Source organism: Pelodiscus sinensis, chromosome 14 (genome assembly GCF_049634645.1).
Source record: "Pelodiscus sinensis isolate JC-2024 chromosome 14, ASM4963464v1, whole genome shotgun sequence".
Taxonomy (NCBI): domain Eukaryota; kingdom Metazoa; phylum Chordata; order Testudines; family Trionychidae; genus Pelodiscus; species Pelodiscus sinensis.
In genome coordinates, this window is record NC_134724.1 from 13,501,289 (window position 1) to 13,528,875 (window position 27,587).

The following is a 27,587-nucleotide window of genomic DNA, read 5'->3' on the forward strand; positions in this document are numbered from 1 at the left end:
CTCCAGATATCTCCAGCTGCCATATGCTGGAGCCGATGTAGGCTGGAGCAGCCTCCAGGCTGTCCTAAATTGCACTGACGGACAAAGGAGCATGCTCCTGCCTACGATAATAGGCGAGTACAAACGTTATTTGCCTCCCTGCTGTCCACCGAGCTCAGGGCCTGTACTGAGGGTCAGGACCTGAGCATGGCAGGTCGGTAATGAAGAGCTTCTTTTCCCTGCAGTCGCAAATCAAAAGGGGAAGGAGCTGTCAGATAGTTGCCTCCCCTCTTGGTCCCTTACATATTTATGGGACTAAGAAGATTATAATTCGTAGTTCCACGACTTAGGATAGAAACCTCTCAGAGAGATCAACCTCAGGGGACCAGCCAGCCACTAACTGCCTGAGGTAGGAAGGAATTCTTCCACTACCCATTAGGCAGCTTTACAGCCTTCTCCTAAGCATCCTGTGCCAGTCATTGCCAAAGACAGGAACTGCCATCGTGCATCAGCCCAATGGTGCAGATTTCTATGTGCTATGTCAGAGAGCTGTCTTTGCTGCTGGCTGGCGTATGCTTGTTTCAGAGGAGAAGGATCAAGCTGTGGGTTGCCGTCCCTTTGGTCCCCGCACCAGAAACAGGGATAAAAGTAGGGGCTGCTGAAGATATTACTGAAGGGCTCTTTAGCTTCGTTTTCCATCAAGTTTCTTCTCCTTAGAGTGAAGGGCTTAAGCCAAGGCTGGCCCTGCAAACAGCGTGTTTCTGTGACTTAGTGCACACCCTCCATCCCCCTTCAAAAAGCTTTTCCCAGACCCCCCAGGCTCCCTGTTCTCATGGTCCCTTTGTTTCATTGCTAAGGCTCCTTTTTTTTCTTGCAGGACGTTAAGCTGTCGTGACATTAAACTGCTCATTAGCAAGGGAGTAATTCTATAATCTTTTCAGATGAGCCCTTTTTCAAAGGTTCAGCTCCCGATCTGGAAAATTAATATGGGGAATTGACAATACAAGAAGGAGGATCCTCCAGGCAGAGGCCTGGGCTTCCCCTAGCAGGATTGCTAGCAGTTCCTGGATGTTGTCTAGCGGCCAGCAAACTATTCCGTGCCAGCATTTGAGCAACGAGGGAAGAGTCTGTGTCTCTCCGCACTTACTCTGGAGAATGAGGGTGGCCTAAATAGAAGCACAAGGTATTGTACATCAAATAGCCCTTTCAGCCCATGCTTTTGCCTTAACTCCAAATACCAGCTGCTCCGAGGTGCCACTTTGCCCTATGATTTGCTGCATGGAGGGGCAGGATTACCAAGGAGCATATGGGAGTTTAAAACTTCTTTTCCTCTCCCACCGGACTCAGGCTCTATATTCCATTCTTGTGCTGCCATGTACAGGAGATGAATATACACCTCCAAACCAGCCTGTGTTGGCTATCTGACAGCTCCCAGGGTAGGCAGAGAGAGGTGGGACTGGAACCCACCGCCCCTCTAACAAGTACTCTAACCCCTGGTCCACCCAAACCAGTATGAATCCTTCCTCTGGCTTCCTGGCTCTTTCTGGAAACCCCCCGTTCAAGCCAGGCCTGCCTCTGAGCTCACACATGCTTACAACCACAGGGTGCTAAAGGCTCTGACACAGATGCTCACTCTCACCATCACTTATTGTACACTTAATTTTGTCCAACATGTTTATTGCTCTCCCTGAAGTGTGTATGCTCACATTGTATTCAACAAACAGCCAGTCGTGCACACAACCTCTGCACCCATTTGAATGCACAAGATGGGTGGGTGGCTGCTTTTGGGGGTGCACATACAAGCAGGTGTGGCGATGCAAAAATCTCAGCCTGCTGGAAGAACTGATGAAAGCACCTCCCACCTCTCCAGACTTCTTTCCTGAATAAAGATCTGTCTGATGTTGGCTCTGCATTGCAGCATGTCACAGACGGGGGCAAATAACACGTCACCTTCCTGAGTCAAGGCCATGCCAATGAAGGGAGCTAAAGGGCAAACCAGAGCACCTCACTGCCTGGTGGCTGTTTGTACAGCAGTGACCCTGCTACATGTGCAGTGCACCCACAATAAGGGTTTGCACAGTCCTTTCAGAAAAACAAGAGGCTTTATCCCATGTCTCATCTCTCGGCCCAGGTCTTTAAACATTGAGCTGTAACAGGCATGTGCAGTGGCTACAAGAAGGAGACCAGCATCTAGCATGGCCTGCTGTTCTTAAAGGAGAACGGGAGGTCTGAGTAATGTTTCTGAGAGGTGGTTCTGTGGTCAGAGCACTGCAGAGATACAACTGGCATCTGCTTTCAGTCTGCTGGCTAAAAGACACTTCAAATTCTCCGTAGAAAAGAAACCTGATACCTTACACAATGCATCTGCAGGACCAAGACGCTTGACACAGAACCTTGTGAGGTGCTGGGCAATTCCTGCAAGTTGCTGTCTCCTCTTCGCCCGTTAACTTCAACAGGAGTTGAAGATGCTCAGTACATCACAAGGTGCAGGCAAGAGATGCTAGAGAGGCTGACTCATACACACCCCTGCCCCAGGAAGCTAAGGCTGTAAGGCAGTGGTCTCCAACGTGGTGCCTGCCAGGTGACCAGGGCCAGCTCAAGCCATTCTTGTGCACCAGGCCTTGGGCGTGTGGCGCATGCATGATGCCAGACCCGGGCACGTGGTGCAGGCATGGCCCCGCCCCCGGATGCGCAGCGCATGCACGGTCCGGCCCCCAGGCACGCGGCGCATGAGCGGCCCCGCCCCTGGCCTCCCAGCAGCCCCAAAAGGTTGGGGACCGCATCTGTAAGGTATAGCTGGAGTCAGCTTACCTTAAACCGAGCCTTGATGGCATCCACATAATGAGAGGCGGATGGGAGCAAATACTCCTGTCGGCTTCCCTTACTCCTCACAGAAGGAGGAGTACCATGCACCAGTGAGGGCTATCCTAAGCATTCCATTTAGGGGTTTATACTAGACCCACTAAATCGAGTGCTAGAAGATCGACATCTGGAATGTCAGTCTTCTCCTAAGTGTAGACTCGCCCTTGGAGCCTTTCAGTCACTCCTGTTGGCCCAGGTGACCCCCACACAACATGCCTGGGGCAGAGGAATGGCTCTTTGCTCACCAGAACCCAAAGACCATCTGCGTTTCCCACCCCACCAGGAGCCCAGGAATTTTGGAGCCTGGGGAGAGGGGATGTTTGCCTCATTGAACAGCTGGGACTTTAGGAACTGAGCTGTCAGGGAGTAAGAGAAGGTGAGCAGGGAAGCATGGGGGCCCCCCTACAGATGGCCCAAGATTGTAGAGCAGTGTTTCTGAAAGTGCTCCGCAAAACCACTTTGGGAAACACATTAAGTGGCTGCCCCAGTTTGTTTATTTACTGGTGCTACGGAGCCTCACAGCTCCCATTGGCTCCGTTTCATCCTTTGCAGCCAAGGGGAGCCACAGGAAGCAGTGGGTGCCAGGCCATCGCTTTCCCGCTGCTCCGCTTGGCTGCAAAGAGCGAAACGGGGCCAATGGGAGCCAGGAGGCTCCGTGGCACCAGTAAATAAACAAACTGGGGCAGCCAGTGAATGTGTTTCTCAAAGTGCTTTTGTGGAGCACTTTCAGAAAACACTGCTGTAGAGGATCCTCAGATCTGCAGGCTTGGGGGCAAATGCTTTCCTTCTTCTACTGGAGGGTAAAGGGTGACCTTGCTCCTTTCAAGAGAAGACTATGGAGGAAACTGTAGATGTTCTTCTCTTGTCAAAGCCCCCACCTATGTATTATCCTGTGGGAGCAAGCAACCTGGCTATGATTATAGGTGACCAACAGGATAAGGTAGCAACCTGCTGTGCAATTCCTGAAGAGGGGGTAGAGATAATTGCCAGGTGAGGAACAAGCATGTGGCTGTGTCTTTTTACCCAGAGGTGAAACAATGCAGCGCTATTGTATATTTAAATCTGACTAGGCAACAATAGGATTAACTCTCTCCCCTCTTGCAGATGATCAGAAATAGGAGCCTGGATAGTCATGACTTGCAGCGTTTTTAAAGCCCTGCCAGGAACATCACTCCTACCGGTCTTTCATTTCTGCCTAGGCTGTCCAGAGGAAGGGAGCCCTCACGGACCACATATTCAGGTGTTATGTGATAAGCATCTGATCTAAAATCACCTGGGGTTCCCCTTCCCACACAGGAGAAAACACTATAGCCCAGTTCTTTTCCTCCCCGCTCCACTCCAATCACTTCGTTCATTTGGTCAGAGCGATGGGCAAACACAGCACGGAGCCTATCGTGGATCCAGTTCATGCCTATGGTTTTTAGGGGTTCTCAGTATCATGGATTGTATTATTGCAGCCTACATATGTAAAGAGAATCTCTGCTGAATAGCGCCTGTCCCCAGACACACACCAGGCCATACACAGGGGTGTGTGAAAGCTCCCTCCCTATGGCCCCCCAAATAAGCATGCTCTGGCTAGCCAAGGGAAGGCAGGGGCAGTGCGCTGTTCGAGCATCCCTCCCCCATGCTCTGGCTAGCCAGGGGAAGGCTAGGGCTGATTTCCCCGCTTACTTGGGGAAGCATGGGGAGAAGGGGGGCATTCACACCTTTGCTATCCTCATTTACAAAAAAGCACCCTCCACAGAAGTCCCTGCATAGGGGACTGCACGCACACACACATTTGTGTAACCAGATCAATCATATCAGAGAAACCAAAATACATTACAGCCCCTGTTCAAACTGAAAACCCTTACCTTGCTTTTAGTGGCTGGCTTTATCCTCTGCCAACAGAGGTGACCAGCTGCTGATTTTAGTTTGAGCTGCATTTATAATACCCTGAGGTAGGAAGGATTATTTGAAAAGGACGATTAATACTCATGTTTGCTGTGTTATGCCTGTGTGGGGGAGGCATACCCACCCACACACGACTCATCCAGCCGCAAACACACCTCTGTACCCCCCTCACCCAAACATATGCAACATGCCCCACTTATATACACACCCCTCACCCTTTCACACCCCTACAGCCCACCGCTACACCTATCCCCAGACATACATCAGAATCTATTTTAATTGTCCTCATAAAAAACCCTGTCTTGCTTCAGCCTGAGCACCTTCCACCTAGCTAAAACACTACACGCTGCAGCTCATGACTGCTCTCAGAAGAGGATAAGGAGAGCCAGGGAGGGAAACGGTGTTAATCTGAATTGTTGCTTTGGTTTTGACTGTTCTGACACTGCTGATCTAGTTAAAATAGCAAAGCGCCCTACAATTCCTGTTCCTTCATCTCAGCCCTTCAGCTGCTGCGCCCTTGCCCTTGAGCATCCTTATTTTCAGTGGTATTTTTCTTCTGTTTTATTTTGTTTCCCTATTTCTTTGCAGCACTCAGACATTAGCTGGGCACTCAGCAAACTAATGTTGGGGATTGAGATCCTGCCAGCCGTTAGCGTTCCCTGTAAAATGTCTGTTTGTCTTCTTCCACGATAGCAGGAGAAATGACTTGCTCTTACCTGTAATGTGAAGTTATTTGCTTCTGCTGCTTCTCTGTGCTCAGTTCAGCTCCGGAGTTCCAAGAAAGAGGGATTCACTGCACTGGAATCTCCTATAACAATGATGCAGTCCAGCCAGCCAGTGAATGCTAATGATGCACCAGAGGGGATCCCAGCGGAGGGAGAACAGGGCTGTATGTCATACCTGCATCACTGCCCCCACAGCAAGAAAGGCAGAGGGAGAAGGGAGGGAGTGTGCAAAGGCAGAGGGAGATTGCAGGGCATGCAGAGACAGAGAGAAAGGAAAAGCTTGTGTAATTTAATCAGGGTAATAAAGTAACAGTCCACTGCCTGAACATTAAAGCTTTTCTAGGAGAGCTCTTGGTTACACAGGGGAATATGTTTACTGTTATAATGCAGACACATATTTTGGCTCTAGACTTAAATAGGATCCAGGAGTTTTCCTTGCTGCTTTATTGGGGCAATCACGTTATTATTTCCTCTACCTTCATACAGCTGGTACTGCTGGCCACCACCACATCTGTAGCCATCTGTCCAGGGGTGGCTCTTGGCCCAAGTCAGAGAGGCTGATGTTTTGTGAGCCATCATTTGAAGGCATTATTTAAAAAGTGGAAGTTAAATCCTAGTGAGGAAAATAGAAAGGAGCATAAACGCTGTCAAATGAAGTGTAAAAACATAATAAGAAAAGCTAAAAAGGAATTTGAAGAGCAGCTAGCCAAAAACTCAAAAAGTAATAGTAAAATGTTTTTTAAGTACATCACAAGCAGGAAGCCAGCTCAAAGACCAGTTGGGCCCTTGGACAATTGATATGCTAAAGGAGCATTTAAAGACTACAAGGTCATTGCGAAGAAGCTAAATGAATTCTTTGCTTCGGTCTTCACGACTGAGGACGTTAGAGAGATTCCCAAACCTGAGCCATTCTTTTTAGGTGACAAATCTGAGGAAATGTCCCAGATTGAGGTGTCATTAGAGGAGGTTTTGGAACAAATTGATAAACTTAACAGTAGCAAGTCACCAGGACCAGATGGTATTCACCCGAGTTCTCAAAAATTTGTTGGGGGAAAAGTCAACATGGTTTCTGTAAAGGGAACCAATCTAATCTACTAGAGTTCTTTGAGGGGGTCAACAAACATGTGGACAAGGGGGATCCATTAGATAGACTGGATTTTCAGAAAGCCTTTGACAAGGCGCCTCACCAAAGGCTCTTAAATAAAGTAAGCTGTCATGGGATAAGGAGGAAGGTCCTCTCATGGACTGATAACTGGTTAAAAGACAGGAAACAAAGGGTATAAATGGTAAGTTTTCAGAACGGAGAGAGGTAACTAGTAGGGTTTCCCAAGGGTCCGTACTGGGACCAGTCCTATTCAACCTACTTATAAATTATCTGGAGAAGGGGTAAACAGTGAAGTGGCAAAATTTGCAGATGATACTAAACTGCTCAGAATAGTAAAGACTTAGCTCAGACTGTGAAGAGATTCAAAAAGATTTCACAAAATTAAGTGATTGGGCAACAAAAGGACAAGTGAAATTTAATAAATACAATATGATGGGGACTAATTTAGCTATAACTACTCGAGAAAGATCTTGGAGTCATTGTAGATAGTTTTCTGAAAACATCCACTCGATGTGCAGCAGCAATCAAAAAAGCAAATAATGTTAAGAATCATTTTAAACGGTATCGTGAATAAGACAGAGACTATCTTATTGCCTCTGTATAAAACCATGGTACACCCACATCTTGAATACTGCATGCAGATGTGGTCACCTCATCTCAAAAAAGATATATTGGCATAAAGAGCAACAAAAATGATTAGGGGTTTGGAATGGGTCCCATATGAAAAGAGATTAAAAAGACAGGGACTTTTCAACTTAGAAGAGTGGAGACTAAGCGGGGATATGATAGAGGTTTATAAAATCATGACTGGTGTGGAAAAAGTGAATAAAGGAAAGTTATTTACTTGTTCCCATAAAATAAGAACTAGGGGTCACCAGAAGAAATTAATTAAAACAAACAAAAGGAAGGTTTTTTTATACGGCACACGGTCAGCCTGTGGAACTCCTTGCCAGATGATGTTGTGAAGACCAGGACTTTAACAACGTCCAAGAAAGAACTGGATAAATTCATGGAGGTTAGGTCCATCAACGGCTATTAGCCAGGATTAGGAATGGTGTCCCTAGCCGCTGTCAGAGGCTGGGAATGGGTGACAGGAGAAGGATTGCTTGAAGATTCCCTGGAGCATACAAAAGCTATTAGCCTGGGCCCTCCATAGGCTCTGGTGTGTGAGGGGAATGTGGGTAGTATCTTTCTCCTTCTCAGTCTCCTTCTCATTTGTGTGTGACCCGACTGATTTTTCTGTGGGTCAGCAGCCCCTGACCCAAAAATGGTTCCTCACGTCTGCTGTATTGCTCTAGGGTTGGGGAGAGCAATTCAGCAACAACTCTCCAAATGGTCGCTAAAAGAAGGGCTAGGGTGCTACCAAACCAGATGGAGCCTGGAACAGCTGTGTTCCATCAAGGGGAAAGTCTGCCTTCACCAGCTTTTCAGCTAGCTCGCCACACTCAAAAAGGTCCATGTAGGCTTAGGAGAAAGCCTCCCACTTGTTTACATTGAAACTCCAGACTTTCCATCCAGAACTAAAACTTCAGAGGCCTTTGTGCGGCACTTGAACTCATGACCAGCACTGGCTTCCCCTGGAACCTCATCATCAGAAGGCTTTGCTCAGTTACCACCTGCGGCCTAGAATCCCATCTTAGCTCAGCAAGAGATCAGGCATGTGCCAAGGGGGTGCTAGTGCGAGCAACTCGCTCGCCCTTTGATCTCTGCCCCAAGCCATCCTCTTGTGGCAAGAGATCCATGGCAGATCCAGTGTCAGGTAGGAGAAGGAAAGGTTTTTAGGGAGGAATAACACACATAGGCTCCCTGCTAGCTCCCAGTAGCGCAGAAGAACTGAATTGTGCTTTCACAGAGCCAGAAGGAAGCCATAGGCAGATCACAGAACACAGGCTTGGGAGGAGACAGACTTCTCAAGCAGGGCACACAGACTGGGTTTTAAAGAAATGCCTTTCAAACCACCCCTCTCTATTGCATCAGGCAGTGCGTCCTAGTGGGCTGGAACACGGGAGAGTTGGGTTGGCTCCTGGCTGGCTGCATAACCTTGAGCTAGTCACTTCACCTCTGTTTCCTATCTGGAACACTGGCTTAATGATACAGGCTGTCCTCGCTGTAAGTCCAAGATACATTCCAAAAAACTTGGACTTATAGTGAAACAACTTAAAGCAGGGAATTTTTTTCCCCATGGCTGACTTCCATTTGTGCAATTTTTTGTTGTTGCATGACCTAAGAGCGGGCAATGGGAGGACTTATAACACATCAGTTCCTACAAGCATCAACGACTTTAGTGCAGAACAGATGTATACCAGGGCGACTTATTGTGGGGACACCCCGTCCTACCCTCCTTTGTGAAGTGCTCTGAGATCTGCTGAAGATAAAAGCAGGTATTATTAATTGGACGAATCTCAGCTGCTTCCCTTCAATCCTCGTCCCTCCACTCTGTTTTATTGTTTCTTTCTCTTTTTTGCAGCTGGCTCATTCTATTTGTTTCACCTCCTTTGAATCTCAGGTTCTGATTTTTTTTTCAATGCCTATGATAGTTTGACTGATCTATCCAGCTCTGATCATCTGCAGGTGCCATGTCTGTGAGTGGGCATACCAGGTGCGTTGAGCCCCTAGACACATCAGGGCCAGGTAGATTTTTTTTTCCACCCACTCATTTAGAAACCAAGCATTACATTTGAATGTGAAGTTCTATTTTATTCTCCCGTGTGCAATGCATTAGCTTAATTGCATTTTTTACATTGTGCAGTCACTGATCACTTTGGAGTGGGGGCACTAAGCGGGGGCACTTTAGAAGTCGACTGATGATTATTACTATTATAAGTGCAAGGTTAGGTCGCAAGGTCTTTAGAGTAGTGAGCCATGTTATGCAAGCCAATCTAGCACAGCCCCATGGGTTCACATGTCACTGTGCCTCTGACTTCCCTAGTGCATTCATTCTTTGAAGCAGGTTCATTTTGTTTGTGAGTCAGATCCACCGCACCCTGCATGAGTCACGCATAGAAAGTGCAGGGTAATTGATATTTTCCTAAAGTCAGCTCTTGGGCCATCTCCATGATGCCCTCATAACTCCATTTTAATGCTCCTCCAAAGGAGGCTGCCTTAGAAGAGAAAAAATAAAAATCCAGGAGCTGTTCACCATTGCACTGTGAGAACCATTGTTTGCTACTTATGCATGTGCTCTGGGTGGGAATGGGAAGCTGCTGTCTTTGTTAATGGCTGCCTGCAGGATGCAAGTACCTCAAAGAGCAAAGCAAAGGCAAGGGACAAGGACAGCACCATTCTCTCTCACGCCGTATGGCACTTGCAGGGAATCTGATTCTGCAGTCTGCCTGGCTGCTATAGGCTCAGTGACAGCAAAGGGCATTTGAGGCACCTGAAGATGGCAAGTTTGGGGCCCAGGATCTTTCTATTTAGCTGTGTAGACCAGAAAAACTATTATAAAGCCACTAAAAAAAAATCAATCAGTAAAACTGCGCTGGGCAGATGATCTGTCCATTTACTCCTGAATTGAAGGAGGACTAAGGTATCCTAAAAATATCACTGCCAGCTGCACAGCAGGGTCTCAGGAGCACAGCTAGGCCTAGAGGGACATAGGCTGGAGCTATTAAAGTACAGATCCATAGCACAAGCATTAATGCTGTTCAGGCTGTTAAGTAAAAGTGGAGAAAATGTTAATGACAGAGTGTGTTAGCACCCTTGCTAAGCCCTCATACCTTTGAGATCCAAGTTCCTACTCTGATACATCTCCCAGGATGATGGTCACAAGAGAAATAGCCCTTCTCGTGTCTTTGCTGCACAACAAAGCAAGTTTGGTGCCTGCCCTGAAACACAATGGCTCAAATCCTCTATGAGAATACACTGAAGAAACAAAGGCAGCAATAAGTGGCAGCTAAGTGACCTCCTGCTCATAGTATATCAACCAAAAGAGAGAGAATTAGAGCAAAAGTATGAACCAGAAAACACAAGGGCAATGCATATTTAATGAATCCACTGGAGCCATCACGTACACTCCAGTATCCAGTAATTGTTGTTGTTCGTCCATCGTATTCGAAGAGGACCTTGACATCTAACGGGTTATGGACTGTTCATGGTGTGTCCGCAAATGGCTGATAAGGCCGATACGGGCACGGAATGTTCTACCACATGTCGGGCAGACATGTGTGGGCACCACTGTTGCAGCTTTTGCAACTCTGGCTTTACGGAGTGCTCGCTTCTCTTGTGCTATGGTTGTCCTTCTGGCTTCAGATGTTTGACAGCCTTGGTAGATCAGCGTGCGCCATGTTGATCGGTCTTGTGCCAGGGTCTCCCAGGAGGTCGTGTCAATATCCAGGGACTTGAGAGAGGCTTTAAGCGTATCTTTGTATCGCTTCTTTTGTCCCCCGTGCGATCGCTTCCCTTGAAACAGCTCACCATAGAAGAGCTGTCTAGGGATGCGATGATCTGGCATCCTTGCAACATGGCCTGCCCAGCGTATCTGAGCTTTCATCAGCAGGGTGTAAACTGACGGCAGACCTGCTCTAGAAAGGACTTCTGTGTCTGGCACCTTATCCTGCCACCGGATCCTCAGAAGTCTGCGGAGGCAAATCGTGTGGAAGTGGTTCAGTTGCCTAGCGTGCCTCCTGTATACAGTCCAAGTCTCACTGGCGTACATCAGGGTAGTTAACACTACTGCTCGATAGACTTTAAGCTTTGTAGCAAGGCTTATTCCACGGCGGTCCCACACTTTGGTCAACAGTCTGCCGAATGCAGAGCTTGCCTTGGCGACTCTGCAGTTGACCTCGATGTCAATTGTCACTGAGCGGGAGAGGGTGCTACCAAGATATGTAAATTGGTCCACTGCTTGCAGCTTTTGTCCCTTCACTGTGATGGTGGGCACTTGATGCTGAGCTTTTGGAGCTGGCTGGTGCATCACTTCGGTTTTCTTTGTGTTGATGAGAAGGCCGAAGTTGTCGCATGCTGCTGCAAATTTGTCCATGCTGGCTTGCATTTCCTGCTCTGATCCAGCATTCAGGGCGCAGTCATCAGCAAAAAGGAGATCTCGTAACACAGTCTCCTTTATCTTGGTGACAGCCTGGAGTCTTCGCAGGTTAAACAGTTTCCCATCGGTCCTGTATCTCAGTCTGATTCCCAAGGAACTGTTCTGAAAGGCGTCTGACAGCATGGCTGAAAACATTATGCTGAACAGGGTCGGTGCCAGCACACACCCTTGCTTGACGCCGTTTGTGACGGGAAAGGCCTCTGAAGCTTCTCCATCATCCAAAACACGAGCCGTCATGCCGTCGTGGAACTGACGTACCATCAAGATGAATCTGTCAGGGCACCCAAACTTCGACATGATGTGCCTCAGATCTTCGCGACTGACAGTGTCAAAAGCCTTGGTGAGATCCACGAAGGTGGTGTACAGTTCACGATTCTGCTCTTGACACTTCTCTTGAAGCTGTCGGGCTGCGAAGATCATATCCACCGTGCCACGCTCTTTGCGGAAGCCGCACTGTGTCTCGGGTAATAAACCCTGTTCCAGCTGGTTAATCAGACGATTCAGCAACACTCGTGCAAGGATCTTACCTGCGATGGAAAGCAGTGATATTCCTCTATGATTATCGCAAACTTGTCGATTTCCTTTCCTCTTGTAGAGGTGTACGATAGACGCGTCTTTCAGTTCCTGAGGAATAGATCCTTGATTCCAGAAGGACTGGAACAGCTGAGTGAGTTTGTTGACAAGCACTGCACCACCACCCTTATAGACTTCCGCTGGAATTGCATCAGATCCTGGGGCCTTGCCACTGGACAGCTGGCTGATGGCCTGTAAGGTTTCAGTCTCTGATGGTGAGACATCCAGGCTGTGGTTGATATCCGCCTGGGGCATTCTATCAATCACGTACACTCCAGTATCCAGTAATTGTTGTTGTTCGTCCATCGTATTCGAAGAGGACCTTGACATCTAACGGGTTATGGACTGTTCATGGTGTGTCCGCAAATGGCTGATAAGGCCGATACGGGCACGGAATGTTCTACCACATGTCGGGCAGACATGTGTGGGCACCACTGTGACCTCCTGCTCATAGTATATCAACCAAAAGAGAGAGAATTAGAGCAAAAGTATGAACCAGAAAACACAAGGGCAATGCATATTTAATGAATCCACTGGAGCCATCACGTACACTCCAGTATCCAGTAATTAAGCAGTACATGGTGCTCATAAGCTGCTAGGGGCAGGTGTACTTGTCCTGATTCTCAGCGGTGTTGAGCACCCTAAGTGAGGGGCAGCTGCAGGGGCTATCTGTTCTGCATTTAGCCAATTGTATCTATGTATAATCTTATGCTTTTTCAGTAACTAAATATAAAGGTTAAGGGACAGAGGAATGCTAGTTTGCATTTCAAAGGCAGGAAAACAAAATTGTGCAAAGCACAGGAGTTGGGTGAATTCCAATGTATTTCAGGATTTACCACTTGTTTCTTTTTATGAAAAGGGCACTAGCTTTCTTTTTTTTTTTAAATTAGCCCGTTTGTGATGGGGTGGACCAGGCCCCAAAGCTTTCTATTGGAGGTTTGTGGCCTTGCCACACCCCACCCAGCAAACCACAGAGAAGTTCTCCAGGAAAGAGAGTGGTGCAACGGGGGAGACCAATCAGGGCCCAGCAAGGCAGTTAAAAGGAAGCTGTGGGACCAGAGTGAGGTAGTTCCTCCTTGGAGCTCCAAAGGCTTAGACAGAGCTGGGTTGCAGGAGGGCTGCTACAGCAAGAAATGCAGACTCTAGCAGTTGGCCAAAAGGGGGCCATTTGCGTGATGTGAATTATGTCCCATTACACTGATTTATTATTACTAGTTACAGTGTGGATGTGGTAGCAATGCCAGTCACAACCAGGACTCCTGGGCTGTGTCTACCCTGGCGTGATCTTGCGCAAAACCGGCCGCTCTTGTGCAAAAACTTGCTGCCTGTCTACACTGGCCGTGTGTTCTCGCACAAGTAAACTGACGTTCTAATGTATGAAATCAGGGCTTCTTGCACCAGAACTCTGACACTCCTGCTCAGGAATAAGCCCTTTTGTGCAACTGTTCTTGCGCAAGAGGCCAGCGTAGACAGGCAACATGAATTTCTTGTGCAAAAAAGCCCTATGGTTAAAATGGCCATCAGAGCTTTCTTACGTAAGAGAGCGTCTACACTGGTATGGATGCTCTTGCGCAAAAGCACATGCCAGTGTAGGCGCTCTCTTCTGAAAGAGTTTTTGCACAAGAACTCTTCCGCAAAAGAGTTTTTGCGTGAGAACGCGCCAGGGTAGACGTAGTGCTGGGCTATGTCTACACTGGCGGGTTCTTGCGCAAGCGTGGCCGTTCTTCTGCAGAGTGTCCACGCTGCCCGCTCGCTCTTGTGCAAGAAGATTCACAGTAAAGCCTGGGAAGAGAGGGATTCTTGTGCAAGAGCTACGCTTTTTTCAAACAAGAGAGGGATTCTTGCGCAAGAGGGCAGCGTGGATGCGCGGCAGGGGTTTCTTGCACAAGAAAGCCCTATGGATAAAATGGCCATCAGAGCTTTCTTGCACAAGACAGCAGCCACACTGCCATGGACGTTCTTGCGCAAAAGCATGTGGCAGTGAGGACATGTTCTTGCACAAGATGTTCTTGCACAAGAACCCACCAGTGTAGACATATCCCTGTGGTGCTAGAAAACTCAGTCCCTGCTCCAAGAAGCTTCTGTTCTGAGGGCCCAATTCAGCCACCACTTGTACAGCTGAATAATTTTACTTATGTGTATAAATGATAACAGGATCAGGACCCCATTTAAAACAAAACACAACAAGTGGGTGCAGCCATCAGAGCCAAGGGAGGCGGGCGCATGACGGAAACAGTAATAATAGCAAGTCGTTCCAGGGGCCCCTCTTCCCGTTTCACTAATGATAAATCGTAAGAGGTGTAAGCTAGATCTCAGAAGTCCTTACTGTCTGCCAGCATGCTACTCTCTCAATTAACATTTCCTGGAAGCATCTCAGGAGATGGTCTGAGAAGGGATTTGAAGGAGGGTTGAGGTTTCCCCAATGAGCTCAGGGAGGACGTTTTTATCCATCAGGGACAGGATGGAAGAAAGTGTGATGGTGCTTATGGGAGAAGTGGGCAAATGGATAGGCAAACCTGCCACTGTTGGTGGAGCAAGGCAATCACATGCAAGGCAGGGGAGAGATGTATGGGAGCTAAGCTGTGAAGGGCTGTAAAGACACAGAAGGACAAGAATATTGTATTCGATGCACTGGATGGAGGGACCCAGTGGAAGACTGAAAGGGGGTGGAGTAGGGTGACATGGTCAGACTAGAAAGCTAGGATAATAATTTCAGCAGCTATCGGTTGAATGGAGCAGAGAGGGGGCCAGGAAGACCAGAGAGGGAAAGGTTGCAATAGACTGAGGGGAGGGGAGGAGAGCCTATAAACCAATAGATAGTGGCAAGCAGCCAGGCACCACTTCTGCACCAAGAGTCAGTTCTGTTTGGACTGTGTCCCAGAAAAACTCCTCCCCACAATCTTCCAACTCCAAGCTTAGCAGGAAGACACAGAGAAGAAAAACTGCTTCACAAGCCACCCAACATTGATTCTGCTCAGTGCCAAAAATGAGGGGTTCCGCGTGCTGCAAGGGGCTGCAGGTTGAGGCAGGAGGATGGCAGGTGTGAAGGCTCCAAGTAGGGGTGTGGACTCTGGGGGGCTAGAGATGAGGCATTTGGGGTGCAGAAGGGGACAGTAGGCTGGGGACAAGGGTCTTGGAGTGAGGGAGGGGGCTCAGGCCAGGAGGCTGGGGTGAGGGTGCAAGGTCTGGGTGGGAGTTAGGGTGCTGGAACAGGCTCAGGGCTGGGGCTTATAGCTGGGGTGTAGGGTCTAGAAGGGAGTTAGGATGTAAAAGGGGACTGAGGGCTGGAGGAGGGTACTGGGATGTGGCGGGGAAAGCACACGGCTCAGTGCAGCCCGTTCGCATTGGCCAAGCACAGGGCAGAGCTTGGGGTGGAGCCTGCAAGCAAGGACAGCATGGGGACGGAGATTCTCTGGCACTCACAGTGACCCAGTTGCAGCCCAGCTGCAGGGTGAGCAGCAGTCCATGGGGCTGCCTTCCCCTTCCCGCCTGGCAGGACTGGATAATAGGCACTTGTGTAGGGGCTTTAGTGGCTGCAGCCCAGGGACCCCAGGCTAAATCTGCACTTTTGGCAGCCTGGAGATCTTTCTGTGGCCCCTCCATTGGCCCTGCGCTGCGGCCGCTAATACCCCTTTCTTAATCAGGCTCTGCTTGGGGCCTCAGATGCTAACCCTCACAGACCCCCTTCGAAAAACTAATGAAACTCTACTTCAGAAAGCCAGCGTCCAGCCTTCCCTGTAGGGAACAGTGCAGGGCAATGCTGGATTGGATTCACTGTTATACTTGCGTAGGAGTAGCGGCCGTAAAGACAACGATAAATACAATGTAAAATGCTAGGTAAGTGTTACATCTAATTATGTTATTGCTGCCTCTTTGCAGTCAGGTGCCGGTAAAATGCCCAAGATAAAAACTCTGATGTCAGCAACGTTGCTGCTGTTCGCATGTGCGGGGAGTCTTGATCATAATTCCCAAAGGCAGCAACCAAATTACAAGTCAAACAGCAATAAATTAAATGTGTGGGACTGAAACAAAACAGTGTCCTATGCACCATCGCCATCCAGAGGGAAGAACATCAATGCAGGAGGTTTCAGAGGGAAATTATCAGAGGCTCTTGGTTCAAATGCTTTACAAGATTACTTGGGGCGTTTAGCGTGTAATTCACAACTCAGGGCTGAAGAAATAAGCGCCTGAAAAAAGCTAGCCCTGTGATGGCGTTAATGCCGTGAAATGTTCCCTAATGTCACTAGCACATAATGAGACCCAGCAACATAGAGGTGATTGCTCATTGTACATTGGAACATGGGTTTTGTCTCAGTGAATCTGACAGTGGCTCCGTTAACTGCTCCACCTCCCTCTCAATAGCCAACATGATACCTCAGTTGAAAATAACTACAATGTACACAGGGCAGCTGATAGCCACGCCGGGCCCCTAGGCAAGGCGTGGGGGGGGGGCAGCTCCGCCCTCCCAGAAGGGGCAGGGCCTTGTGCTGAAGAGGTGGGGCCAGGGGCAGCTAGCCCCCAGCTGCTCAGGGTGTGCCACATGGTGTTTCAGCAATGATTTAAAGAGCCCAGGGCCCATTAGAAGCGGTGGCAGCGGCTGGGAGACCCGAGCCCATTAGAATCACCAGGCCGTAGGGCAACTGTCCCTTTTTGCCCCCCTGAGGCGGCCTGAATGTATATGGCTAGTTGCTCAGTGCTGAACATGGGTGGAAGAATTCCTTCCTGACCCTAGTGGTGATCAGGGTACAACTTTATGCAAAGTGCTCCACTTAGGAAGGAACAATCAGTTCCATACATACAAGATGGGAAGCGACTGTCTAGGAAGGAGCATGGCAGAAAGGGATCTAGGGGTCATAGTGGACCACAAGTTGAATATGAGTCAACAGTGTGATGCTGTTGCAAAAAAAGCAAATATGATTCTAGGTTGTATCAACAGGTGTGTTGTAAGCAAAACTCGTGAAGTCATTCTGCCGCTCTACTCTGCACTAGTTAGGCCTCAGCTGGAGTACTGTGTCCAGTTCTGGGCGCCACATTTCAAGAAAGATGTGGAGAAATTGGAAAGGGTACAGAGAAGAGTGACAAGAATGATTAAAGGTCTAGAGAACATGACCTATGAAGCCAGGCTTCGTGAACTGGGCTTGTTTAGTTTGGAAAAAAAGAAGATTAAGGGGGGACATGATAGCGGTTTTCAAATATCTAAAAGGGTGTCACAAGGAGGAAGGAGAAAATTTGTTCCTCTTGGTTTCTGAGGACAGGACAAGGAGTAATGGGCTTAAAGTGCAGCAGGGGAGGTTTAGATTGGACATTAGGAAAAAATTCCTAACTGTCAGGGTGGTCAATTATTGGAATAAATTGCCAAGGGAAGTGGTGGAATCTCCCTCTCTGGAGATATTTAAGAACAGGTTAGATAGACATCTGTCAGGGATGGTGTAGATGGAGCTTGGTCCTGCCTTGAGGGCGGGGGGCTGGACTCGATGACCTCTTGAGGTCCCTTCCAGTCCTATGATTCTATGAGGCATAAGACGTTATTCTCTTTTTGTTAAGTTCAGCTGCTGAATTAAAAATGTTAGAAGGGCAGGGGACATCTCCAGAGAGGGACAAACAATGAGGATAGCATTGGAGGAGAAAGTCATCTGAACCAACTTTGCATTTCCCATTGAAATGTGGAGATGTTCTAACCTGTTCTTCCAAGACTTAACATGAGTTCCTTAAACCAGTCCATCCGTTCCCCTGTGATATGACACCCTGATTGTCACAGCAGCCGAAGTAATGCTCTACATGTTGTCTGCCACACAACAGAAATCTCACCCAGGGTATGTCTACACTACCCCGCTAGTTCGAACTAGCGGGGTAATGTATGCATACCGCACTTGCTAATGAAGCCCGGGATTTGAATTTCCCGGGCTTCATTAGCATAAGCGGGGAGCCGCCATTTTTAAATCCCCGCTGCTTCGAACCCCGTGTAGCGCGGCTACACGGGGCTCGAACTAGGTAGTTCGGACTAGGGTCCTATTCCGAACTACCGGTACTCCTCGTGAAACGAGGTGTACCGGTAGTTCGGAATAGGCACCCTAGTCCGAACTACCTAGTTCGAGCCCCGTGTAGCCGCGCTACACGGGGTTCGAAGCAGCGGGGATTTAAAAATGGCGGCTCCCCGCTTATGCTAATGAAGCCCGGGAAATTCAAATCCCGGGCTTCATTAGCAAGTGCGGTATGCATACATTACCCTCCTAGTTCGAACTAGGAGGGTAGTGTAGACATACCCCCATACAACCCTTGTGCACATGAGTAGTTCTTATTCATATAAGTCGCTCCATCGACGTCAAGGAGACAACTCATCTGAGGCAGGCCTTCAGGATCCAGCCTTCCAAAGGATGTGGGGGAGACTGTGGGCACTGAGCACAGAGCAAGAGTAATTAAGGGTGAGCTGTACAGCTAATTAGGCATAGATCCTTCGAAGCTAAGTCCTGAAGGTATGATTGGAACTACATCAATTTTCTAGCTAAGAATTGGTTCCTACAAATCTAGCAGGGATATTGACTATCGGGTATGTGGGTAAACGTGTAACTGCTTGAAATTTTAGCAGTTACACATTTACATGCGGGGGGTGAGAGGGGCGTAGGTGGAAGCCAGGCTCACAGGGAGCCAGCTTAAAAGCTGCCTCACCACAAGCACTGGCTCCCGCCTTCTGTACCCTCCCTCCGCCTCTGATAAAGAGACAGCAGTGCAGGGAGCCAGCTTGAAAGCCGCTTCCTGTGCATACCAACTCCTACCTACCCCCTCATTGCACTGCTGCCTCTCTATGAGAAGCATCAGTGGGGGAAGGGGCAGGAGGCTTGACAGGAGCCAGTGCTCATGGGGAGCCAACTTTTAAACCGGCTTCCCCCTGAGCACTGGCTCCCACCTGCTCCCCCTATGCTGTTTCTGTGGGGGGAGGGGGAGGCAGCTGCACAGAAGCTGGCATGTGTAGAAGCCTGGCTTAAAAGCCAGCTCCCACTGCTCCCACCGTGCTGTCTCTGTTGGGGGGCAGCAAGGGAGAGGGCATGTGGCGCTGCGGGAGCCAGCACACACAAGGAACCAGCATAAAAGCCAGCTCCCCATGCGTATCAGCTCCCGTCTCCCCCCCCCCCCTTTGCTGCCTCTGATACAGAGGCAGCAAGGGGGGAAGAGTGCATGTGGGCAATAGGGTTAACCAATAAGCCCAGGCTACAGTTGATTACACATGTAATCAACTGCAGATTGATCTCCGTATTCCCTCTACGATTTTCCATCCATAAGTGGAGTCAGTTTTGTCTTGTGTGCCAACCATGAGATCGTGTGTGCTTGTTTGGATATGGGCCACTGTGGCACCCACCAGTGGTGCTGCTCCCCAAAGATGCTCTCTGGTATCACCCCCAACCTTGTGGGAAGAAGATGAGACATGCCGCCCCCCCCCCCCCCCCCCCCGCAGTGAATGCTGCTCCCTGGGCAGCCTGTGTGCTGGCCAGGGACTGCCCCAGGCTGCTCATTGTGGGGCCGGTTGTGAATCCCCATGCAGGACAGAGAGAAGCTGCTGCCAGCACCTTGGGTTTGCAGGGAGTGAAGTGCTGGGGTGGGGTAGTGATATGTGGGGAGGGAGGGCAGAGTGCTGGAGGCAGGGGGCCCTAAGGGGCAAAAGAGAGGTGCAGGAGGGGGGAAAAAGATGCAGGGGGGACCAGTCCCAGATGCAGGGGGTCCAATCCCAGGAGCAGCTGCACTATGTGGCCCTTCCCACAGCTCCATACCTGGGGAAGGGCTGGAGTTGGCCCTAGAAGCAACCCTGGCCAATGAAACAGCCCCCCCCATCATGTGGTCCCAGCCACCAGCATGGCCGTGGCCTCCATCACGTGGCCCTGGCTGCCAGAGCATCTACCTGCTGCCTGCCACGTGGCCTCAGAGAGCCCTGACCACTGAAGCTGCCACCTGCCATGCGGCTCAGGTTCTAGCCCCAGCCAGAACCACCACAGCAGCTGCTGCCCAACACGTGGCCTGCAGCTCCAGCCCTGGGGAAGGGCTGAAGTTATTGCCAGGGCTGAGTGGTGGCTGCTCTGCTGGTCCTGGAGCAGGGTAACCACTCACCATGCAGTCCCTCCCCAGAGCAGCAGCCTTGCTGAGAAGATGAACCAGCCTTAAATTCTTGGATGCGCCCACGCAAGCATGCACCTTCAAGAACACTGGTTGCCATTCCTAGGGGCAATTTAGAAAAAAGATCTGTATTTAATAAATGCTTAGCTGAATGTTTGTGATACTGAAAATATTTGTTTTATCCTTTCAAGAGCCCCCACACTCAAAACTCTCCATCACGGTATCATATGCTCAGACACTCAGCCAATGAAATGCCGGGTAAGAAGCCTTGTATCATAACAAACTTTAACGGGCAAATCACACCTGTAGGGTTACTATTTAAGAGCCTTTTTCTAGTGCACTCTTTGGAGGTAACACATGCAAATAGCAAGTGTTGCCTCTTCAAACATTGCCCCTTTTATTCTCTTGCTGATGGTTCTTTTAGTTCTGGTTTAAAATCATGAGGCAAAGGGCAGCAAGAGGCTTAGGGAATAAGTTAGATGGCTTGCCTCCTTTCTTCTCCCAACACTGGAATTCAGAGGGAACCATCATAAAAATAAACATGGTTTTGCAGGGCCATTATGTATTATTCAAAGTGTATTGATTTGAAAAGGATAAATGATTCTCTAAATGTTGCTAGTACATGCCAGGACACAATCCCAAACATTATTACTTCACTCCTTTTGTTATGCTCATACCTGATTATTATTCATTAAAGTTGAGCCAGGAGAACAGAGGTTGCTAAAAACTCAGCAGTGTTTGGGGGATTTCTCTGAAAGGAAAGTACAAAGCACAAATTACAGTTTGTATAGGTCAGTAGATATTTCCAAGAGCCAGTCGTATAGGGAATATGTATTTCAGGGAGTTATTGAACTGCCAGTTCTGCCAGCATGGAGCTTTTTATCAATCGTTTCCCATACTATCAAGGGATTCTTACTCTTATTTGGTATGTGTGCAACTTACAACCTAAATAAATTAATCACCCTTTAATACATGCCCTGTACATTTGCACTGCTGTAGGATATAGAGGTCCCAGTCATGCCTGGCATCCTACACCCCAAGTCCCTGCCCCAACTCACAAACCAAGCTCACTGCATCCCCACCCCAGGTCACAATCCCCTCCCAGACTCTGCACTCCTCCTATTCTCTTCCGCCAGGTCAGAATCCTCCCTTGCACCCATCCTGCACCCCAATCCCTTGCCCAAGGTCACAACACCATCCTTCACCCAAACTCACAACCTCTTCTGCACCCCAATCCCCTACCCTGAGCTCCCTTCTGAGCCCAACCTCCATCCCAGGCCCCACACCTCCTCCATTAATAGCATGGGAAAGCGTGGTCCTTGACCACTTATCAAATTCTTGGAGTGGCCTTCCATAAAAAATATGGCCCACCCCTGCTCTACCTTAAAACAATGTGGGCTTAAATGAATAAAATGAGGATTCCCACTTGGACTTAAAAACAATTCTCTGACAGATTCACAATCCCCCCGCCATCCACAAAAATAACAACAACCAACTCTGCCAGTTCTGCTGTTGCTGATAGAAAGGTGAAAGGAGAGTAAAGAGCCCACTGATTTGTAGGTCCATTGAAATACTTGCAAGGTGTCAGCTGGCCCCGGAGTGCTATGCTGCCCATTCTGCAGCAGATGGCAGCAAATGAACTGGGTTTGAAAGAGATACAGCCACTTTCTACAGCTGAATGCTCTGTCTTCCTTTGCCAAGGCTGTCACTGCTTAATGTTAGACATGAAACAGGCCACAGAGAAGATTATAACCACTTCAATTCACTTAAAAAAAAGTGGAGTTGTCTAGGTCAGCAATGCATCTGCTCCATAATGGGACACACCATAATAAAGGGGCTAGCTGATACAGCCATGCAACAGTGTTTGTGACCTGCCTCTTCAGTCATTAATTTTTAATCATGCTAGCTGTAAGTAACTTGGACCTTGAAGCAAAATGCAGGACAATATAGCACTTTAAAGACTAACAAGATGGTTTATTAGATGATGAGCTTTCGTGGGCCAGACCCACTTCCTCAGATCAAATAGTGGAAGAAAGTAGTCACAACCATATATACCAAAGGATAGAATTTAAAAAAATGAACAAATATGAAAAGGACAAATCACATTGCAGAACAGAAGGGGGATGCGGGGGGGTGGGAAGGGGGAGGAAGGAAGGTAAGTGTCTGTGAATTGCTGATATTAAAGGTAGGGAGAGTGGGATGTTTGTGAGTTAATGGTATTACAGGTGATAATTGGGGAAACTGTCTTGGTAATGGGTGAGAAAGTTCAAAGACTTGTTAAGTCCCTGTTGGTAAGTGTCGAATTTTAACATGAATGACAGTTCAGAGGATTCCCTTTCAAGTGCAGATGTAAAAGGTCTTTGTAGCAGAATGCAGGTGGCTAAGTCATTTAGAGAGTGTCCTTTCTGGTTAAAGTGGCAAGAAACTGTTTTCTCTTTGTGATCTTGTCTGATATCTGTTTTGTGGGCATTAATCCTTTGGCGAAGTGTCTGAGATGTTTGTCCAATGTACATAGCAGACGGACACTTTCGGCACATGATAGCATAGATTATATTTCTGGATGCGCAGGAATATGTGTTCTTGATCTTATAGCTCACTTGGTTAGGTCCAATAATGGTATCAACAGAATGAATATGTGGACAAAGCTGGCAACGGGGTTTGTTGCAAGGGAAGGTACCAGGGTTGGTATTAGTGTGGTATGTCCTGTGGTGGTTGGTAAGAATCATCTTGAGGTTAGGTGGTTGTCTATAGGAGACTATGGGTCTGTCTCCCAGAGCCTCTTTGAGTATGGTATCCTGTTCCAATATAGGCTGTAGTTTATTGATAATGTGTTGGACAGGTTTAAGTTGGGGGTTGTAGGTGATGACAAGTGGTGTTCTATTGTTGGTTTTCTTGGGTCTGTCTTGAAGTAGATGGTTTCTAGGTATTCGTCTGGCTCTTTCAATTTGCTTTTTTGTTTCTCTGGGTGGGTAGTTGAGATTTATAAATGCTTGGTAGAGATCTTGAGTCACTAAAGCATTGTATTCTGCCTCCCACCTCCCCACTCACAGTTCATGGGCTCCCAACTTCCTCACTCACATTTTGTGGGTCCAGGAATCTGGTGTAGCCCAATGTCCAGTGTGTTTCAGCACCAGCCCTGGGAACTACAAGTTGTGGACCACAAACTGCGGCATGTTGGGAGAACTTCCTGATTCCTGCCAGGATGTGCCCTCCGCCCCCAGCAGGGTCTCAGCAAGGACTGTGCTAGTAGCAGCACCCAGGCTGCATGCTGAGAGGAGGGGCTGCTGAACTGTTTTCCCGTTCTATGTTTTTTTACAGAATAAAGCCTGTTCCTGGTGATTTGTCTGAGTGGGTCTGGTCTGAGGTGCACTCACGCACACACACAATACACAGCACAGAGCACACCAAGCAGCCTCAGGCCTAGCCTCCCCCAGTGGTGTAAGAAGTCACAAGCTTCCCTTACGCTGAATAACCTCACACTGGGCTAGCTAACAGGAGGGGTTACATAGGAAAAATCAAAGCTCCTGCTTCTTAGGCAGATCTGGGGCTCTTCCATCTGGCCTGCTATAATGATTTCAAGGATAGGGAGGCCTCCTCAGAGCCTTCCGACTGATACAATGTAGGTTTGATGTGGCAAACTCCTCTACTCCCACCGTCGTATTCACAACGGCTCTCAGCCAGCTGGTAGCTTTGGGGAGCACAAGCCCAACTGTTGCCGGCACACAGTGCCCGAGGGGGGCAATAGCTGGGTACGGTGCCCGGTGTGCGCGCTCCAATAAACACACCGGTGTGGAGAAGCAAAAAAAAGTTTATCTGAATGCTCAAATAGGTGCCAGGAGACTAGACATCTCAGATCAACCACACCAACATAAGCAGTTTTCCCTCCTTATATACCCAGGGGCTACATCTACACTGGCCCCTTCTTCGGAATAGCCATGCTAATTTAGAACTTTGGAATAGGGAAATGCGCGGGGGATTCCTACTTGAAAGTAGGAATAAGAGATCCTCCGGAATAGGGCTTTATTCCGGAGGATCGCGCCAGTCTGGACTCTCTTTTCCGGCTTTTCCCCAAGCCGGAAAAAAAGCGGCGGCCATGTTTATTTAAATCCCGCAGGGGATATTTAAATCCCCGCGCATTTCCCTATTCCAAAGTTCTAAATTAGCATGGCTATTCCGAAGAAGGGGCCAGTATAGACGTAGCCAGGTTGTTTACTTGCAGGAATATAGTGAACTGTAGCAAGGTTCCCACGCTGGGACATGCTGCCAGCCTTATCTTCCTTCTCCCTCCTCCCCTCTACAGAGACATCTGAATTCTTCTTCTATACCACTGATAGTAACTAGGCAACTTCAAGGTCTGTCTTGCCGTTCCCAGCTATTAGCGAGCCAGAGGAAAGTTATGCCTGGGGGGACGAAGGGGCGGAAGGGGGAGAAGGGGGTGCATGGGCCTAGAGTGGGGGCGCTTCATCGATCCTTGTGATCTTCCACTCCCCCGAGTTATCTAAGACCATGTCCAGTGACCCCAACACAACTGTTGCTCTTCTCTGTCCACACTCCCCAGATAGCTAGAGCTGCTTCTGGGATCTGATCTCTCCTTGCCACTGGTTTGGTTAGATCATGGGAACAGCTACCGAGCTCTGCTCATATGAAGCCACGAAGCTCATTAGAAGAGTCAAAGACCCAGAGGACACGTTACAGCAAGGTAGCTCAACAGCAAGTCAGTAGCGCATTCTTTAAACTTCAGATTCCCTTTCACCCAGCCCCAGCAAATATCAGTCTCATTAGGGGGATCCTATTACCCACAGTTCCTCAAGGTGTTGCCCAGAGGGCTCCAAACAAGGTCATCTCCAAAATATCATTCCCATTAAAGCTTAGCCAATGTATAGCCCAAAGTCCCCACAGTAAACACAATTAAAATATAAATGGGATACTGACTCATGCAGTCCATTCCCCTTGCCCTCCAGGAGATGAGAGCAAAGAATACTGTTAACAGTATGGCAGAGAAGACTGTTGATATTTAAATGAGGTACTGCCTCACTTTCCCTCCTTTAGTAGGCTTCAGACCTCAGGGCTTACAAACTGAATCTTGTTGTCCAGACATTTGTAAAGTCCCCTTTATCGTGGTATCCAGGTGGTAAATCCAGCAATTAAAGAAGAGTCCGCTGCTGTCCATGAATGGACCATTTCTCATTACATCCCAACCATTTTAATACAATCCAAAGAGGCAGAATCTTTGTCCTGATCTGGTCCCCTTATGCAGCTTAAAGCAGTGCAGTGGGAATGGAAACCACCTGCAAGTACCCTTCTGGGTATACTTTGATTGCCCAGGGATTCCCCAGTGAGCCAGTAAATCTAATGTGAAGGGTGGGGGGAGGTGAGAGGGAGGAGTGCTAAGGGATTCCTCAAGGCATGTTGTATGCTACTTAACTTCAGCTAATGTCCCTGAGGGTATGTCTACATTACAGTGCTAATTCGAACTAACTTAGCGTTTTGCTAATTCGAACTAGCATGTCCACACTGAGTGGACCCTGAACCGAGGTTAAAGATGGCCGGAAGCAGTGCCGGCAGGGCATCAGAAGAGGACTTAGAGCGTGGAGCTGCTGTCTCAGGATAGCCGAGGGCTGTACTTAAAGGGACCCGACCCCCTCCCTGGACAGACAGTTCTCAGGGGTGCCACGCTTACAAAGCAGTCCTGGCTTGGATTGCCCTGAGTGCCCACACTCGGCACATCACAGCACTCGGCCATCTGCCCGGCTGCACTTGCCGCAGGCTGCCATCTGGGGAGAGAGGGCAATTGGGAGGCTGCAGGAGCGGTTCCACCCCCAGAAGCCCGTAGAGCCAGCCCAGTCCTCCCCATCGGGGGCTCGTACCCCATTCCTCCCTCACCTCCTTCCACTTACCCCTCCCTAGCCCCCCTTCCTGATGTACAAAATAAAGGACAATTGTGTTCAAAAATAGAATCTCTCTTTATTGAACAAAACTGGGGAGACTGGGAAAAGGAGGTGGGAGAGAGGAAGAGAGAGAGTGGGAGAGGGGAGGGCAACTACAATGATGAACCCTGAGCTTAGAATGGCCGTACTGGGTCAGACCAAAGGTCCATCTAGCCCAGAACTTTTCTGTATGCACCCTCTCCACCCCACTCATGCTCTTATAGACCTCTATCATATCCCCCCTCCATCTCCTCTTTTCTAAGCTGAAAAGTCCCAGTCTCTTTAGCCTCTCTTCATATGGGACCTGTTCCAAACCCCTCATCATTGTAGTTGCCCTCCCCTCTCCCACCTTCTTTTCCCAGTCTCCCCCAGTTTTGTTCAATAAAGAGAGTTTCTATTTTTGAACACACATGTCCTTTATTTTGTACATCAGGAAGGGGGGCTAGGGAGGGATAAGTGGAAGGAGGTGAGGGAGGAATGGGGCACGAGCCCCCAATCGGGAGGACTGGGATGGCTCTGCGGGCTCCTCGGGATGAAAGCTTTCCTGCAGCCCCCCGATTGATCCCCTCCCCGGATGGCAGCCTGCGGCAAGTGCAGCCGGGCTGATGGCCGAGTGCTGTGATGGCTGATTGTGAGCATTCAGGGCACTCCACGCCAGGACTGCTTTGCTGTCCCTCATCGAGGTAGACAAGCAAGCGGGGAACCCTGAGAACTGTCTGTCCGGGGTGGGGGTCGGGTCCCTTTAAGCACAGCCCTCGGCTAGCCTGAGACAGCAGCTCCACGCTCTAAGTCCTAATCTGATGCCCTGTCGGCACTGCTTCTGGCCATCCTTAACCTCGGTTCAGGGTCCACTCAATGTGGACATGCTAGTTCGAATTAGCAAAACGCTAATTCGAACTAGTTTTTAGGTCTAGATGCACTAGTTCGAATTAGCTTAGTTCAAATTAACTAATTCGAATTAAGTTAGTTCGAATTAGTGCTGTAGTGTAGACATACCCTAAGAGACAAAGCATGGGATACAAAACCAGTGGGAAACAGCCTATATTCCCCCAAGTGCCCAGCCCCTAAAGAAAGGTCATTATCAAGGACTGTGTTAATGTCCCTATGTTCTGAGACAAAGTAGCCGGTAAATGTCTTGCCTGATTAAGATTACTCCTAAGAATCTATTTTTGCAACATTGCCATCATGGTACGTGTGCCTCCTCTCATGTGGATCCTCCATTTTGTGGGATATGCGATAGCCTCCCTTGTCTATCAAGTGTACCAGTTGGACTGTAAGCTTTTAATAGGGCATGGGTCTGTCTTCTAGGGTATGTTTACACAGCAAAGTTATTTCGAAATAACAGCCCTTATTTCAAAATAACTTTCCTAGCGTCTACA

The 27,587-nt window shown here is 48.7% G+C and overlaps 1 protein-coding gene across 1 annotated transcript in view; it reads right to left on the reverse strand.

Annotated features, from left to right (window-relative positions):
- The window catches only part of SV2B (synaptic vesicle glycoprotein 2B), a 135,148-nt gene extending 129,427 nt beyond the window's left edge, over positions 1-5,721 (reverse strand). Inside the window, exon 1 of the mRNA XM_006110835.4 lies at positions 5,451-5,721. The gene's annotated coding sequence lies outside the window, so the exon portion shown is untranslated. The remainder of the gene's footprint in view (positions 1-5,450) is intronic.
- Between the last annotated feature and the right edge of the window lie 21,866 nt (positions 5,722-27,587).